The following is a 19904-nucleotide window of genomic DNA, read 5'->3' on the forward strand; positions in this document are numbered from 1 at the left end:
TGTTTTTCTTTTGAACTTATAAATGTGATAAACTGATAACTATAGTTTAAATTTTAATGTTATTTTTTCTGAGTTTTTATTATTTGTTGGTTAATTGATTATGATATACTTTGAATGTTCTTATTAAAAAAACTAATAAAAAGTTAAGGATTATTTATTCATTACAACGAAACTAATACTGCTGTTCAAAAGTGCCCCTTCCATGGGGGCACTTTTGATCATAAGAGCCTATATTTTTAAAACATCAAAATTCAATATAAATAATTTGTTTAACTAACCAAATGTTCTTTGAAATCGAAGTTTAATGTTACTGTTCAATGTTAGTAAACTTTACAGATCAAGAAAACGAACATTTTTCGTTCAAGCTTTGGCAAAATACTCCAGTCAAAGCGTCATTTGACCTTGCGCAGAGAGGCACTGTCAGTTTTTATTTCATGGATCGATAGGGGTATATTTAAAAGGCTTAAACCCAATTTCTCACCACCTGATCATTCTTTTTAGCGGAGTTATTCACAAAAATGCATTTTTTGGGATATTTTACTTCTAAGCTAATATCTTTGCTCCAGATTGTCGTAGACCAAAAAATAAACATACATTCTCTTCCTTATAATATTTTCTATCGTTGTATGTAATTTCATTGTATTTGAGTGAGTAAATACAAAATGGCAGCCATTTAAAGTCAAATTCTTGTTGTTAAAAAACACATTTTTGTCATTATTTTGAAAAAAGCTTATACCATGATTAACATTTTTCTAATCTATTTTGTAGCCCTATTTATGTCCTGTATTTTACAGAAAAAATCAGCTCTTTATCACCAAAGATGGCCGAGCAATTGATAAATGAACACATGCAAAACCGGTGCGAAAACACCCAAAAATATCGTTTTTTGGGAATAACTCGGCTTCAGAGTGTCTTACGACAAAAAATAAAGCTATTAATTGTTCGTTACAACATTTTCTATCGATTTGGTGCACATTATTTTTGTTGAAACAAATAAAAAATAAGTTATATTAAGTCAAAGACGTTTTTTTGTTTAGCAAACTTTTGCCTTATTATTTTATAAACAGTGCAAGTATTGGCTAACAAAATAAAATACTGTTGTAGCCCTTTAAATTATCTACAATTTAAAAAAAATATTAGCTCTCTACGACCCACACGAGCCGAGTTATTATAATTTTAAGAAAGCATCATTCCGTAAGAAAATTTAAAAAAATTTCCCTTGTTTATAAGTCGAATAATAGTTCTCAGTGAGAGGGGTTGTTTTCATTGTTTCTTGTTATAAGAGGATTTGTCTCATGTTTTTCGTTGGGCATTTGGAACTTTTAAAAAAAATTAATTTCTCGGCTCGTGTGGGTCGCAGAGAGCTAATTTTTTTTTTAAATTGTAGATAATTTAAAGGGCTACAACAGTATTTTATTTTGTTAGCCAATACTTGCACTGTTTATAAAATAATAAGGCAAAAGTTTGCTAAACAAAAAAACGTCTTTGACTTAATATAACTTATTTTTTATTTGTTTCAACAAAAATAATGTGCACCAAATCGATAGAAAATGTTGTAACGAACAATTAATAGCTTCATTTTTTGTCGTAAGACACTCTGAAGCCGAGTTATTCCCAAAAAACGATATTTTTGGGTGTTTTCCGCCGGTTTTGCATTCGTTCATTTATCAATTGCTCGGCCATCTTTGGTGATAAAGAGCTGATTTTTTCTGTAAAATGCAGGACATAAATAGGGCTACAAAATAAATTAGAAAAATGTCAATCATGATATAAGCTTTTTTCGAAATAATGACAAAAATGTGTTTTTTAACAGCAAGAATTTGACTTTAAATGGCTGCCATTTTGTATTTACTCACTCAAATACAATGAAATTACATACAACGATAAAAAATATTATAAGGAAGAGAATGTATGTTTATTTTTTGGTCTACGACAATCTGGAGCAAAGATATTAGCTTAGAAGTAAAATATCCCAAAAAATGCATTTTTGTGAATAACTCCGCTAAAAAGAATGATCAGGTGGTGAGAAATTGGGTTTAAGGAGTAAAAGCAAAAAGTGTTCAAATGTGCCCCACTCTCCCCTACTTGATTTTTTTTTTATAAAAATCGTCGGAGCCGTTTTTGAGAAAATTAAACTTTTCCAAAATTGGTACAATACCTCAGCAGAAGGTTCGAAAAAAATCAACATCAATCTAAAAGTCGTGCATAGCGGGCTTCGCAGAACTTAAAATTATTTTAAAGTTCGCCTTTGCTAGGGTTTTTTTTCTTCTCAAAGCATAGTCAAATCAAATGACCTAAGGCCGAATGCTCAAATATTTTGAAATATTTCAGTTTCATAAGGCCAAACATAGAAGTTTGCTCCTTGAGTCTTTGTACCTACAAATTACAAAAATTCCAAAAATACACCCTGTTTGTCTGAAATTACAGCCTAGTCATAAGGGTTGATTACATTACAGTAGGTGGCCACATGATTATGACCGATGAAAATTTTCAAAAATGTTTCATTAATTCTCTAACTAGAACGCTAAAAACTTACGGTTGTATAAAACATTATGCCACTAAGCTTTTTTTTTTTAAGAGCCAAAGTAAATAAATTGATGACGATAGAGGAGGCCACCATTTTTTCAATGTTTCGTTTGTTTTCCTTTTGTTGCAAAAATGACTTTATTCTTTAGGAAACTCTGTTTTTACCTGAATGAGTTGTTATTCCGTGCTTGTAAAATTTCAGCCACTCACCACTAAGCTTTTCCACCAGTTGGTATAAGGTTTTCTGCAGCATTTCGCTGAGAATCCCCAAAGAGCGTTATTTGTGGAATTCATCCCCGGAAAATTACCAAGCCTATTTATTCTTTAATTTTTCTTACTACAGAAGGACGTGACACTCTTACCTTTATAGTAGAAAGCCGTAATAATAATTACAGTACAGAAAAAATAAAATATAATTAGTTTTTAGCGAAACAAATTTGTGAATATTTTCATCGGTCATAATCATGTGGCCACCTACTGTATATGAACTTACCACAAAGTTTTTATATGAATATTTCTTAATAATTCGCCGGCATAAAGCAAAATTGTTCTAAATCCACTTTTTACCGATAATGATGCAGTTTTACTAACTTGAGGGTGCTCTTTCAGAATTTGAAAAGGGTTTTGTCTTTTCAGCAGATAATATTATTTAATGGGACATAGAACAATAAACACGGGTAAGTAGCCTTCTGAAAATGAGACCAGAGTATTCTTCATTGTTCTAAGTCCCATTCTATCTTTTTCTAAGTCCACTTTTTATTTAAGGAAAGTTCGTACTTGTATAGGAATTGTTCTATGTTTAATTTTGGGTTTTTAGTTTTAAAAAATATTTAAAAATAGTATGCACCTACTAATAAGGTAAACTTGTATATTTTAATCAAGAGAAAAGAACAAACTTTATAAAAAACATAACTTGAATGACGAACGAGCAGAAAAATGTCACTTTAAACCAATTTGAAACTTAAAATTCCTCCCCTGTAAGATTTGCTTTTTGTGACTTAGAACAATTTTGCTTTACGCCGACGAATTGTACCTTCAAAATAATTTATAAAAATCTTCCTGGAACGCTCAATTAACCAAATATTTCAGTTCTTTTTGAACAACTTTGTTCTTTCTTATTGTTTCTTAGAAATAGATTCTTTATTGCGCCTTAAATATTGTTTTTTTTTGTATAGTTAATTGCGACAATTTTGTCCACTGAGAGAAAGAATAAATTAAGTTGAATTTACTTCAGAGATGAACTTCTTTGATTTATAGTGGCTTTAAGATACGAAACCACCAAAAATTTACCATTTTTCCACGTTGATTTTAAAAAGTTCATCTTCAACGCAAAATCATCCCGAATAATAATTACCTAAGTCAATGTGGTTTCCATTTATTTTACGTTGTTTTCTGGTGGCTTTTCCCTGATGACATTTAAGATTTTCGAATTACTCCCGTTAGATAATGAAACATTGAGTGAGTTCACTATTCACTCACACCTAACGTTTTGCTCCAAATTTCATACAACTCGGTCACTGGAAAACTGCTCACGAGATGTTAGATGCGATTTCGGCTAGTTGTAGCAGGGTGTAGGAGGCTCCGTGTTTTGTTGTAGACTTGCAATTTGGGAGCAAACCGTACAAAATGTATCCTTGTGAGTTAATTAAGCGAGGTCCCACATACGACAGGTTAAAACTATGATCCCGATTGAACTTTTGGTGTCGTTTTATTTTAATCACTTCACATATTTGGTGAGGCTCTTTGGCTAGAACCAATCTGCAAGCCTTCAACAAAACACGCAACCCCCTACACGTCGGACTTCCTTAGTAAAAACAACTTACTACTTTCAATACTTGACTGTTAGAACATTTAGCGTACCCACCAATATTTTAAGAACTTACCAAAATATACAAATAAATATAAAAAGTTTTAAGAAAAGAAAACATACAAAATAAGCATTGTCGGTATTATGAGTACCTACAAATTTTAATCAGCTTCGCTTTATTGAGTATTCAGCTCTATAATTAAATAATCCAATTTAAAGTGCAATTGTATATAGTAGGCTAGTGGAAAGATTCACATTTATTGTTTGTCATGACTCATGCATGTCGTACGAGGAGTGAAAAAAAAAGATTTGTAATACAGAATATTCATTGTGAATGGATTATGTGGCTCTTACAACTTGAACATAGACTCACTAAATAAACACTGAGTGCACTCTAACTCCTCAATTTAATCAACTTTTCCAATTTTTCTGTATATTGTTTGAATTTTCTCGTCGAGATGCTGAAGCAGTGAAGTGATGGCTGTAGATGCAATTTAAATCCATAGCTATTCCAAATTCTACTTAGAAGTCCTTTGCAGTCGAAATAGTTCGTAAAGAAAAAGAAAGACTGGAACGTTTCCTCTACAACTGCCCAGTCCTATTTCAATCAAGCCCTTGATGCTCCATAAGAGAATAGGGTATCAAGTTTTCTGCTGGATGAACTAGCTTCAGGCACTGCGATGCTGTATAAAAACTGAATCCTATGACAGTAGCTTGGCGGCTGCTACCAAAGGTGATGGATAAAATTCAGCATTCCTACATCTCAAAGCTATTCTAGCAAAAGGTCTATATACTCTAATCAAGCAAAAGTAAAGCTACAATCACGGGTACCCTTTCGAACAAAAGACTTGCTCACCGCGGGTCCTCTATTGATCTATTGGGCTGTAGACACTGCGTTGCTAAATCGGAGTCGTAGCCTAACATAGTGGCCGTTGAACTACTTCGTTACTGTGCAAGGACAAACATTCAGCATACTTACTGCCTCTTAACACATCGTTACACTATACCATTCCAACACTGGTATCTGACCAGGATATGTTCACTTTAGTGTGCTGAATTCAAAACTGTTTACAGTTTTGTTCTATCACGTCTAGTTTTTGAGCTATACTCATATCATTCTATTTTCACTATTAAATATCAAAAAATATTTTTCTATGAAATTCTTTTTGATGTCTAATCGAAAAAATACATATTTCCTTAAAATGTTGCTTATTAAAATCCAAATCAGAAGTAGCAAACTTGAATTTGGATCAAAAAAAACATTCATTATGATATGTACTAAGATTTTGAGATATCATAAATTTCATTTTGCAATAGGAAAAAAATTAATTTTGAAAAAAATGTAAATATATTAAGGACGATAAAATATTGCGTTTTGAAATTGCATAAGAAGTTTTGCTAAAAAAATATTTTTAGGTGTCGTGATTTGACGTCAAATGTACCCAAAAAACTCGTTTTTGACCTGTTAGTATATTCAAGTATTTCAAAAACGTGACGTGCCAGTGAAATTTTGACTTCGGATTCGGACTCAGCATAAAAAAATCCTTTAGAAAAATATGGTTTGGTTCTAGCTCTATTTTATTTTTGCCGACCAGTGTTATTAAAGTGCTTAAAAAACACGGAAAAAAATTCTGTTTAAATCTTTGCAAATTTTTTTTACAATCCGAGATATTTTAATTTGATGTTACTGCAGTTTGAAATAACGTTATTGATAAAATTATCCAAAACAAAACTTAAGATATCTCGGATAACAAAACAGATATCGGAAAGATATAAACAGATTTTCAAAGGAGGAAAACATTTCTTATAGAAAGTTAAAAATTGTGTTGAAATAAGCTACCTCACATCATAGCATAACCTCAAAAACAGCCAAAACACGTTTTTTCGCAAATTATAACGAGTTAAGCATACCAAAAACTATTGGAAATGTATTTCGGTTTATTCATAATAAAAATAGTCAAATTTTGTTGACCAGAGCTATCCGCCAAAAAACGTGTTTTTGCATTTTCTAAAATCAATACTTCAAAAAGCTGATAGAATATTTCTGAAACCGGATTCGAGTTCAGCACAACAAAAAACCCCAAAAAAGTATTGTATAGTTTATTCATCCAAAACCTTGTTGTGCAGTGTTATCTATTTTATGTTTTTGTTTGAGTGCTTGAATACCTAAATAAATTTGTGTTATACTTAAAAGTATTTTTTTTTTGTGTTTAATCCTTGTTGAGATGTTATACAATTCGAAAATTTAATGACTTCTTTTACTGATAAAAAACGCCTTGAAAACCTAATATTACCATAAATTATAAATTTTTCCAAGAAATAAAAAAGGCAGAAAAGCGGAACGAAAAAAAAATGAGCAACAATTTTATTTCGAAAAAAAAAAATGTTTAATCGATTCTAACGTTCTATTCATTGAATAAAAGCAGCAAACTTACATTTTTTATTCATCCGCATTCAGTTATTATTAAAAATTCATTTATGCGAAACTATTTTACTAGATCGTGTATACATAAAATTAATAATTTTTTTTTCCATAATAATTCTATCAATTAATTGATGTTGTAACTTGTAAGTCTCGAAAGGTGGTAAAACGGATATTTATAGGTTCGAATAAATTCTGAGAAATATTCAGCTTGATTAACTTTATTTTAAAATAACTTATAAATTTTTGTAAAATGGAATTATTTTATTAGTTGGTTTTAAGAATAGAGTTTAAAAACTATTTTTATAATTTTTGTGGAGGAAAAAAAAAAAATAATACAAGGACTTCATATTTGAATGTTTATTTATTTATTTCTTCTTCTCCAAGTTTTTTTATTACCAGAACTTGTGGGTAGCAACTTAGTTAATTAAATCAATATTAGTCATACACCTTCACTTATGTACAAATGTGTATAAATTTAAATGCATCTGCTGTAGTAGTTTCTATTATTTTTTTTTATTTAAATATAAAATAGGGTTGGTAACAAAATAAAAAAAAGAATAAAAATAAATAAACCCTGTCAATGCAATGTATATTTCTGGAATGACACTCTGTCGCCTCACGTGTGTTTTGTTTACCAGAACCATTCAAATTGATAGAAATGTTATGATACAACTATAAGTACATACTTCTCGAAAGATTTGCATATCTGGATGGAAATGTGATGAAATGCGGCATTTTTGTTGTAAGATCTCTACACAAAATGGACAATGTCCATTAATGTGTATAGTGTACCTTTATGAAGTTGTTTGATTCTAGAAAAAAATTTATACAAAGTTCATAACAATTTAAAACTTTAAAAATGGTTATAATTGTATTGTATTGAAAGTTTGTAATAAAACAGGTATTGTCATAAGTTTTATAATCACTTTTGACAAGCGGTCTTATTGTTAATAAATTTATTGTTTTTTAATGTTAAACAAATAAAAATTATAGCACATGTTTTGAAATGATGCAATATCCAGACTTGTTTATAAATCAATAGAGTTTGAAATTTTTTAACAAAGCTGACAGTTTATAATTTATTTAAGGGCATTACTGATTCTTTTATGACATTAATAACACTGGTCTGTAAGGAAATCCTCCTTTTAATAAAACTATATTTTTCTAAAGGATTTTTGTATGCTGATTCCAAATCCGAAGTTAGAATTAGCCCAGCACGTCACGTTTTTTAGATATTCCCGTAAAAAAAATCTCAAAAACCCATTTTTTTTCTGTTCTGGAAGCAATATTTTAACATAAGGTAATCTTTTTCAACTAAACTAGTTACGGTTTATGAAAGAACTTATTTTTTTCTTTCAAATTCAGTTTCAATCTTCTCAATATCTTTTTTCTTCTCCGAGATATTATCTCAATTTAAGTATGTTTAGTAGGTTTAGCATATCTTAATATAAAGAAAATGGTCTTTAAAAAATTATATTTCTTTTTCCCAGGAACAAAAGTATACATTTCTAATGGATTTTGATGTGCTGATTTTGAATCCGAGTTCAAAAAATTTCGGTAACCTCTAGTTTTTGAGATATAGTAGTTTTTTAAGATTTTCCAAAAAAAAAAAAAACTTGATTATTTTTGTACAAGATCAACCGAATCTAATAGGGTTATTCTCTACAAACTACTCATATTTTTCAAAAATCAATAAAAAAAATGGTACGTGTTAGAATTTTTCTGAAACCAGATTTAGATTAAGGAAAGTAAAATCTTTCATAATTTCAAAACATTATTTGAAGGAGAAAAAAAAAAAGATAAATTTTGCAGACCAATGTAATAGCTTTAACTGATTTCTGAATTGGAGCTTTCTGAATTTGAGCTTAGGTTCTAAATCCAAGTATTTTATCAAACATTATATAACAAAGGCAGAAAACACTTGCATTATATTTATCTGTCTATTAATCTAGAGAAATGCCTTGGTATTATTGGTATTATATTATTATTGATAATTAAAAAATTTCATGATGCCTTAAATCTCGTGCTCATCAAAATGTCTCTTTTGGTCTCGGATCATTGACATATTATTTTTTAATAAACTTTTTCAAACCTTATTTTAGGTGGGTTACTTACTGTCAATACATTATTTATGAATAATGTATTACATTACTATTGAATAATAATATTGAATGTCTGATTGAATTAAGTTACATCAACCAATTGACACTAACTAAAGACTATAAGGAGTATTGATTTCTTCTCTTTTTTTTTCCCAAATTTGTACATTTTATTTCTATCAGGTACAATTTCAAATTTCATTATAATTCTTACTGCATGAATAAGTAACAATATTAAACTATAGCTCAGCATTTTCCTTACATACCTAATTCAAGAACTATGAAAATTTTCAATTTGTTTGTCGTAAATTAAATCATTTTTTAAAATGTATCTTTTTACAATTTTTCATTTTGAAGTGAAAACTTCTTTAGTATCGTAGTGATTTGAAACAAGATGAAACGAAAACGCGACACAACTTCAGCTTGTTATAACTTTTTTGTTTTACTAGATAGATGCATGAAAATGGTACTGTAGATAGGTAATTAAATAAATTATAATTGTACAAAATTTCAATTAATTTAATATTCAAAATTCGGAGATAATGGTAAAAAGATGTTCTTTTCCAACACACGTTATATCTTTTGATCTAGTGCATATACAAATTTGATTAACTTTAATACGCATGCTGATAACATAACCTTTTATTTGATATATCACACATAACGTTACGTGCTCTACAAGTTACACAATCTTAAATTGAAAAAAATTTAAAAATACCTCAAAACACCTATGGAGATCTGTTGGCGATGACCAGCTACCAGTGTAGGAAGTACCGTAATCTTTTTTGCTTTTTGGATGAAATTTCATAGAGTTTAAAAAATTCTAGCTCTTTTTGTAGATGTCTCATAGACTTGATCGATTTATATATTTTGAGCTAAGATAATAAGCTTTCAGATGGTGTAAGTTCTTATAGGTTGTTAGGGAAAAAAATGCATTTAATAGCGTGAGAAGACAAAAACACATGTTCTTTTCGCTTTTTTTGATGGAAATTGATCGAGTTCAAAAGTTTCTAGCTCTTTTTGTAGATGTCTTATAGACCTGATCGATATATATATTTTGAGCTTAGACAATAAGCTTTCAGATGATATAGAATTTATAAAGGTTGTCATATAAAAAACATGGATTTGAAGGTGATAGAATAAAAATAATTAGATTTTTTCTATTTTTTTTTTTCCAAGAAAAATGATTTTTTAAGGTTTCACTTCTACCCACGTGTGAATTGCACACATGATTGTTTTTTTTTCCATCTGATGATATTATAAATCTGATATTTGACTTCATTAATGCTGTTTAGGGTACTTGATTCAATTGAATATGTTTTTTGTTAAGAATGAGAATGAAAAAAAGTTTATACATAATTTCAAAATAAATACAAAAATTATACCAAGAAATCTAGAAAATATATGAAAGAGAAATGTATAGAAAACAATAATAGCAGCAATTTGTTTGTAAATATTTTTAGTTGAAAGGTTCTAAGAACAAGGAAAGCTATAATGTGATGATTGGATAAGGATATCCATTTGCGGTAATTGTAGCTCTTCCAGCTTCGAAGAATCGGTCTAACAGTTCAGTCTGCACTACTAAAATATTATTGGTTTTGGAAAGCAAATAAACTGAGAAAATTTTTGTGAAAGTTTCCCATGTTAAAAATTTTACAAAATACATTTGTTATTATTTTCAGATTTGCAATCATTTGAACCCCGTGCTTAAAATGCGTGCCAGCCAGAAAATATACAATTTTTTTTTTAGTTTTACAAAATGAAAGAGTATAAAAGGCAATGCTTATGCTTATTAAGCGTTTTTCAATATGACCTTTAACATGGGAAACCGACAAAGTTATGAATACCAGAATTATAAAAAACCGAAGTTATGAAAACTCGAAATTATGAAAAACCAGAGCTATGAACAAATTGACTTAATTTGGAAAAAAATGTATGAAAAAAATCAACGGTTACACCAACAATAACGTGCTTTACATTCTTGCAAGGCCAAAAACAAAAGTGAAAACAAAATTTGGAAGTAATTTTTTTCAAAATTTTATGTAATAAAGTAATAATTTAGTTTTCAAATTTCAAAACAGAAAATTGGATCCAAAACTATCTTGCCATTTTCGATAAATTATGAAAAAGAACAAAGGTACTTTTTTATGAAAGCTTTAAACAACTTTATTTAAAAACAAGAACAAGTTTTTGGCTATACAAAAACGTACAGCACGTTGTTGTTGGTGTAACTGTTGATTTTTAAATTTGATTTTTAATTTTTTCCCAAATTAAGTCAATTTTTGTAGGTGAGCTGAGCTGAGCTGAGCTGTGATGGGTGAGAGGATACATTGATTTTTATTTAGAAAGTATAATGAAATATGAAGATATTTTAAACTTTTATAAAACACCATAGCTTAAGATGTTTGGTTCTAGTTATTAATGGAATTATTTTAACACATAGATATTTTTATAAATAAGACAGATAATTTTTCGTGATCTTTTCTCTTGGTGTTTTTGATAGTAAATATATTTCTATTTTTTTAGTAAAATATTTCTTTTTTTATCATAAAAAAAAATTCCGGTACAATCCGGTTTTTCGACTTTTTTCAAAATTTCTAGAAAATCGGTTTTGAAAGTTGGGGTAAATTTTTTTTTCGAAAAATCCCCCAATCTTTAAACGCTCCTGGAAGCTAAACCGATTTAGAGCAAATTTTGGGAGTGATGCCAAATGATAGCATGTGTCATGGGCCTACGCTTTGCACATTATCAGATTTTTAAAAAATCGCCTTCCATGTTAAACCACCACATTATGCCTTTTTTTTTCAGAATTGCGCCTATTTTTTTTTACTTTTAAGTTCTCCCGGTTTGAGAACGCGTGGACCTACAGGAATGGGAGTTGTACCCAAATGTAGGTTAAAGTCCCCGATACCTTTTGGCATCAAAAAATTTTATTTTCATTTTCTTCAAAATTCCGCGATATAGGCGTTGGAACGCTTTGATCTAGAGACAGGGTTGTGGTGCCATATGAAAGCTTATATTCTCAGCTAGCCGATAGTGGTATAATCCGGTTTTTCGATTTTCTTCAAAATTCCGAGAAAATCGCGTTTGAAAGTTGGGGTAAAATTTTTTTTCGAAAAATCCCCCGAATCTTTAAAAGCTCCTGGAAGCTAAACCGCTTGAGAGCAATTTTTGGGAGTGATGCCAAATGATAGCTTGTGTCATGGGCCTACGCTTTGCACATTGTCAGATTTTTAAAAAATCGCCTTCCATGTTAAACCGCCACATCATGCCTATTTTTTCAGAATCGTGCCTATTTTTTTTTTTACTTTTAAGTTCTCCCGGTTTGAGAACGCGTGGACCTACAGGGATGGGAATTGTACCCAAATGTAGGTTAAAGTCCCCGCTACCTTTTGGCATCAAAAAATTTTATTTTCATTTTCTTCAAAATTCCGCGATATAGGCGTTGGAACGCTTTGATCTAGAGACAGGGTTGTGGTGCCATATGAAAGCTTATATTCTCAGCTAGCCGATAGTGGTATAATCCGGTTTTTCGATTTTTTTTTTTTAATTCAGCTCAGCTTACTTTCAGCTCAGCTCAAATGAGCTAAGCTAAGCTGAAATGTGAGCTTTTTGCAACCCTGGCAACTTGCCACATGGAAATTACCACATGCAACTTGCCACATGCAACTTGCCACATGTAACTTGGAACATGCAACTTGCCACACGCAACTTGCCACATGCAACTTGCCACATGCAACTTGCCATATGCAACTTGCCACATACGACTTGCCACATGCAACTTGCCACATGAAACATGTAACTTGCAACGTGTTGTGTGTTTTATGTTTGCCGTACTGCGGCGTACTGCATTTTTAAATACTAAAGTACTACCTACTCTAAAGGTGAAACGACAGCCCTGCTACCCAGGGTGATCGCGTCATAATCCCTTTGACATTCTTGTCAAAAAGTAAATTTTCATACCCACCCTCCCATAAGAAGTATAACTTCAAAAAAAAGTTGAGATAACATTTTTCTATGACATTAAGATGGTAGACAATGCCAAAAAAGTGGGTCCCGGAAGTCCGTCTGTCTGTCAGTCTGTCAGTCTGTCAGTCTGTCAGTCTGTCAGTCTGTCAGTCTGTCAGTCTGTCAGTCTGTCAGTCTGTCAGTCTGTCAGTCTGTCAGTCTGTCAGTCTGTCAGTCTGTCAGTCTGTCAGTCTGTCAGTCTGTCAGTCTGTCAGTCTGTCAGTCTGTCAGTCTGTCAGTCTGTCAGTCTGTCAGTCTGTCAGTCTGTCAGTCTGTCAGTCTGTCAGTCTGTCAGTCTGTCAGTCTGTCAGTCTGTCAGTTTGTCAGTCTGTCAGTCTGTCAGTCTGTCAGTCTGTCAGTCTGTCAGTCTGTCAGTCTGTTAGTCTGTCAGTCTGTCAGTCTGTCAGTCTGTCAGTCTGTCAGTCTGTCAGTCTGTCAGTCTGTCAGTCTGTCAGTCTGTCAGTCTGTCAGTCTGTCAGTCTGTCAGTCTGTCAGTCTGTCAGTCTGTCAGTCTGTCAGTCTGTCAGTCTGTCAGTCTGTCAGTCTGTCAGTCTGTCAGTCTGTCAGTCTGTCAGTCTGTCTGTCTGTATAAGAAGCTACAGCCTAAACGGATGGACCGATTAATGTCAAACTTGGTATGTAGTGTTATTTGGCGACTCTCCAGAGGGGTTTTTGCAATTAATTTTTTTGGACCAAAAATAACGGTACTTTTCATATACCAATTTCAGTAAAATTGAAATATCTCGAAAACGGCTCTTACGATTTTGTTTAAAAAATTCAAATTATAGTTTTAAGCTTATTCGATTTCAACGAAACGTTTTGTAATGAAGCATTTATACAATTTAAATATAATCCAAAAAAACAAATTTCCAAAAAAATAATTTTTGGATTTTTTAAAAAAATTTCGAAAACATAACATTGAATTTTTTTGAAATTTTGTTTTTAGATGTTGATTAGTGATTTTTACAAAATGACATACCAATTTTATTTTTAAACATTTTTTCCAAAAAATTTTTTATAAAAAATTAGTTTTTTAAAAAAACAGCTCTAACGATTTAAAAAATTTTTTTTCTAAAAATGCATCTTAACATATCAATCAAAACTGCATACTTGTTTTGGAGGGCAATTTGATTTCAGATTTTATTTTATTTTTTTAAAAAACGAATTTTATTTTGTTTTTCAAATTTCTACATAAAAAGTCTTAAAAAATTTAGCAACTTTAACTCTAAGAGCAAGTTCGTGCGACCCAGTCGTGCATTTTATTTTATACCAATTTCATACTAGGCACTCTTGGAGGAAGACTCGAAGAAAAAACCTATAAAGTACCTACTCCCATTAGTTTGCAAGAATAGAGCGCGCCTTCAATTTTGTGCCAAGTCCCAACAGCTAGGGTAAGGTGCACGTTTTCCTTACAATGAGGCTTTTGGAGATCTTTCAATACCTTACAAGAGTGTGTAACCCTGGATTTGAAATTTGAAATCTGGCGTGACATTCCATCACACTTGCCATTGTGCCGCGGGGAACTACAATATCAAAAACATTTGAAAATCTCTAATTGCATTCTTTTAGCTGCAAAATATAATTTTCAATGAAATAGGTACTAACGACTTCTAGAAATCAAACATCAAATTTTTGTTCTAGTATAAGAATGTTAAACATTTTATTCATTAGTCAGCGCATTTCAAAAACCATACCCATTACGCATTCATTGAGTAGCGTAATTGGCAGTCAATTAGAAAAAAACAGAAAATTCCAACTGTTTGCCAATTACATACAATATAATCGACGGACGCCGCGGCTGACACGGGACACGGCTATAAATATATCAAAAACACACAAAACAGACTTTCAGTCAGACACACATTATCTCTATATCGGCACTCTCTTGCTGTTGTCATTTGCAAAGCTATCGATTCCGTTGCATCTCTGACATTATGTGTGCGGATGTGGCGATTGATTTCGTCAATTCGCCAGTAATTTGATCGAATTAATGGCTTAAACAATCGATGCAAATGTTCGCATATATTTGCATTTTCCATTTTCCATCATTTGTTGTGTGTGTACTTTAGATGCTATAGTTTTTTAATTTGTGTTTGTTTTCTTTTTTAACAATCAAAGGAAAAACATAAACAATGGCCGACATGTGTTTCCGTTTTGTTAATAATTTATTATTTTTTGTTTGTGTTATAGGTTTGTGTGTAATGTTTTCCATCATCATTATGCTTGATGATTTACACGCAAGAAAAGCAACGACACATTTAAATTCGCATACATTTTACGGTCACACGATTTTTTATAATAAAGAAATTTTACAAATGTATTATTCATTAGGTACGAGTATATTAGGAAGATGCGGGTAGAGAGATTTTTGTTGTTATTCAATTCAATTTTTTTAAGCTTTCTGTTGATTAGCTACCAAAACAGATTGTTATTGCGACTGATTTCCACTTTTTTTTTTTAAGTGTTGAAAATTAGTTCGATTAAATTGAATTGTTAAAAGTTCAAAGCCCCCTGTTAAGTTTAAAATAATTTCCCTATTCATTTTTTAAATCTTTGTAGGTACACTGCGCGTCACTTGAATAGAAACAACAATTTTTCTTTAGAAAATAGAGATTGGTGCTTTGGTGAGGTAACTTAGTAGATTTTTGGTTTTGCATTTTCAAAGAGGAACCTTTAACAAACAATGTTGTAAAAAAACCCAAAACAGAAACCGTATGGCTACTAGTTGCGTTTTTTCGAATTACTTCACAAAAAACAGTGTTTTTTTTTTTGCGTCACTTGAATAGAAACAAGCTCTTAAATTAGATGAAAATGATGAAAAAACATGGACAACACTAATTTTAGTAAAGCAATATTAAACTTTGACATTATTTGCACATTATAACCAATTATGGGCTACGAGGTACCCTTAGGCACCACAGAAAATGCATAATTAGAAGCTAACATTGGAAATGCACTTTCACTTTGCAAAATCGCGAAAGATATAGAAAAATTTGCCAAATTTGGATGAGAATATTTTTAAAATATCGTAAACTAGTGATTAAATAAAAAAATATGACAGGTGAGACCCAAATCAAGAGCAGAGAAAAAAATAATTTAACAACTAGCTGCAATTTTCTTCACTTTGCCGCTAAAATCGGTGACAAACGTGGTTTTAGTGTAATGGTAATGTGTTGGTTTGTTCCATCACGGAAGTTATGAAATGTGCGCATCATTTAAAAAGCCTCAAAATGCAAAATAACAGCATTTTAAGTTCCTCTAAGATAAAAAAAAGTTAACTATTTTATAGTTGCATTCGAAATGAAAAGAAATGAGGTAAAGAGTGGCTTTTTAAAAGTAAACATAGCAACTCAGATGGACCATATTAATATTAGTCCTATATCATTGGTTTAAGAAAAAATAACTTTTATCGCATCGGCATCAAATGGCACTAAAATGTGTTACTAATACGCTTTGATTTTATGATGTGCAATAGCAAAATTGAAGCTTCACGCTTCCAAAAAAGATGAAAACTTTTACAAAGAAATAATGGTAGAAGCTTTTGGCAAGTTTAGGAACGTGGAAGAACAACCGTCATAGAGATTTCGCAAGGATAGTTCCAAAAAAAAAACAACGCAATAGAAACAAAACAGATGCATTCCGGATGAAAACGAAAGTTTATTTCCATTATTCAATCCTGAAATTGTAGAAAATGTCATTTTCTTAATTTGTAAGAAGTTACCAAACACTTTTATAACTTTCTCCAATTACGTCCACGATTGTGTACAGTACAAGTGCATTTTCAATGTTAAATTCTATTTCTGCATTTTATGTGGTGCGTAATGGTAGCTCGTAGCCCATAATTGGCTATAATGTGCAAATAATGTCAAAGTTTAATACTGCTTTACTAAAATTAGTGTTGTCCATGATTTTTCATCATTTTTATCTATTCAAGTGACGCAAAAAAAACACTGTTTTTTATGAAGTAGGGGAGAAGGAGGTACATTTGACACTTAGTTTTTAAAGGTCTGTATTTTCGAAAACTGTTAATGTTTTCCAATGTATTCCTTTGTATTTGATTTATTGACTATTCAAGATTATACTAACAGTAATTTTTTTTGTTTTACAACATTACAACATTTAAAAAAATAATGTTTTCTAAAAAGAGTCATTTTGTCAAAAGTGCCCCAGGACCGGGGCACATTTGACTTCAAAAGGGGTACATTTGACAATGGTGGATTAAACCCCACATCGTGTGCATTATATTTTTAAAACTATCAGCGGATCTTTCTCGTCCATTGTTTAATTAGAATAAAAAAATAAATTTTTGGTTTTAAACAATCTACTAAACAATATAACGAAAAAAATAAATCCAAAGATTTATTTTATAAAAAGAAGAAGAAAAAACAAAAAAAAAACATAAAATATTTCAAAAAATCTCCCCATTTAAATCTTTCAAAATTAAACGATGTCGATTTTTTTTAAATAGTTTATTAAACATATAATTCCCCAAAATCAACGTAAAACTGTGCCCACATTGCAAAAGTCAAAGGTGCCCCGAAGGAGCCTCATAATTTTTTTTCTTTTTTTTCAATAACTAATATACTATTTTTTTAAAAAGCTGGTTTTAATTTACTTAACTTTAAGCATAGTACTATCAAAAAATTGATTCACCATCAAAAAAACTTTTTTATTAGGTTCAGAAATCGCTTACATACCGGTGGTCAAAAATTAGATCAGAAATACAGAAAACACGAAAACACGTGGTACTTCGCGAAAAGTTAATGAAAGACTGCGAAATTTCTCAAAATTTTTTTAAATCAAAACTAAGCTTCTTTCTTCATCCAAACTATTGTTAATTAAGGGCACGATCATACCGAAAAACGTAAAGTCAAATGTGCCCCGGTGTCAAATGCACCCCCGCTTACCCTAATGTGAAAAAACGCAACTAGTAGCCATGCAGTTTCTGTTTTGGGTTTTTCGTTTTTACAACATTGTTTGTTAAAATATCCTCATTGAAAATGCAAAACCAAAAATCTACTAAGTTACCTCACCAAAGCGCCAATCGCTTTTTTCTAAAGAAAAATTGTTGTTTCTATTCAAGTGACGCGCAGTGTATATATAGATCAAGTCTATGAGACATCTACAAAAAGAGCTAGAATTTTTTAAACTCGATGAAATTTCATTAAAAAAAGCAAAAAAAAATTAATTTTTATGCTCTCATGCTATTATGAATTTTTTCCCTAACAACCTATAAACAATTTTATACCATCTGAAAGCTTATTGTTCAAATGACGTATCAATCTCATTTCAAAGATGCCTACAAGAGAAGTTAGAATTTTTTAAAGTCAACCATGTGGAATTTCCAGACTGAGATTACGGTCCTACTTCCCACACTGGTGGCTGTTCATGGCGCAACAGATCTCCACTGGTGGTTTGATGTTTTTCGCAAGTTACTTGATTAAACATTGTGTGGCTTGTAGTTAGTCTAGCGTTATGTGAAAGGCAATTGTATCAGGATGCTCATAAATGTTTAATCAAATTTTTATCTGCTCTTGGTAAAAAGTTATAACCTATTGAACTCTAAAATTTTATGTTACCGTTATCTCAAAATTGTGTTCACGAAAATGATTGAAATTTCGCACACATATAGTCGTAGTCATGGTCTATCATTATTCCATATATAATATTCCTCTATCTATTAAAGAAAAAAAGGTAAAAATAAAAAACGATGAAAATCGGTTAAAAACGGCAAAAAACCTGTTTTTTTAAAACTTATTTTTCTATGTATTCAGTCAAAACTCTTTTAACTTTTTTTTGCACATGTATGCGCATTTATCAGCCCTACATGTCCCATAAAACTTGAGATTTTTTGAACGCTCAAAAAAAAGCTATTAATCAAAAACTACCCAAAAATACCCCTAAAAAAGGAGGTATTTTTCAAAAATTCATATTTCGAAACGCAGAGTGTTGGAAAAAAATCTGTAAGAGACGCCTAATTTTTTTTTTCCTTCATCTTTCACCTGGCACCTTTAGAATTGTCAAAAAAAATTTTCCCTACCCATAATCAACATTTTGTCATACCCACAACACCTGATCAATGTCAAACAAAAGGTTATAGCGGTGTTTCAGAATTTTTCTTAAATGCAGTTATCCTTAAATCAGTCTCTTCTATCTATAACAAAAAGAATCATTTCTCTACGACCAAGCGTTTAGATTTTAGCCCAAATTTCATCTTTCCGTTTTACCCCTGTTTACCCTATTAAATGAGGGAATTTTTTAAAAATCCTTCATTTGGATTAGGCTTTAGATTATTATCTTTCAAATAAGCTTTAGGAGATTTTTGTATCTCTGATAGTTTATTTTTAATTTTGAATTTAAATTTTTTGCCGCACTGCGAAAGTGCGAGAGTGTAACGCTAGAAAATAGCGTCACTTTTTTGTATCGGCTGCCATGGTTCATCGTTATCACGTTAAAAAATAATGTTGAAAATAATCCTGATATATAAGATATAAAATTTAAACTTAATACTTTTATAGCTCTTATCAATGTTTAAAATTCGATGACACTAGTTTTGGTTTGACATATGAGTTGCATTTAAGTAAAAAAAAATTAAAACATTTTTTTTTTTCAGTTTTTCTTGATTGCCAAGCTTTATTCACTGAAAACCAAATGTTTCCCGGATTTTTGGATTTTTGAGAAAAAATTAAGTCTTTGCCAAAAAAATTGATTTTTAAAAGTTCCTCTAATTTCAGCGAGTGATATATCAATAATGGTATCTTAAAGTTTAATTCACAAATGAAACCCAAGACTTTTTTTTTGGGATCTGAGTAAGATTTTATATATTTAAACAGTTTTCTTTACTATGTACATTATTTCTCGTGGGGCCCTGGAATCCGTTGTTGGCTTTGGGGCTCTGCCTTGGCTGTCCCAATGGTATGTACAGTACACTAGGGCGTTCGTTATTTAGGTTTTTTTCGAGAATCAAGTTCCTAAGTGGAAAAACTGTTTATAAATAATTAAAAAAAAATCCACTAATTTTTTCAGATTTTTATTTTGA

General features: G+C 30.9%; 1 protein-coding gene across 2 annotated transcripts in view; it reads left to right on the plus strand.

Moving 5' to 3' along the window:
* LOC129905832 (P protein) overlaps nucleotides 1–19904 on the plus strand; it is a 79998-nt gene that overhangs the window by 3173 nt on the left and 56921 nt on the right. The gene's annotated exons all lie outside the window — the stretch shown is intronic.

Source organism: Episyrphus balteatus, chromosome 1, assembly GCF_945859705.1.
Source record: "Episyrphus balteatus chromosome 1, idEpiBalt1.1, whole genome shotgun sequence".
Lineage (NCBI taxonomy): Eukaryota > Metazoa > Arthropoda > Insecta > Diptera > Syrphidae > Episyrphus > Episyrphus balteatus.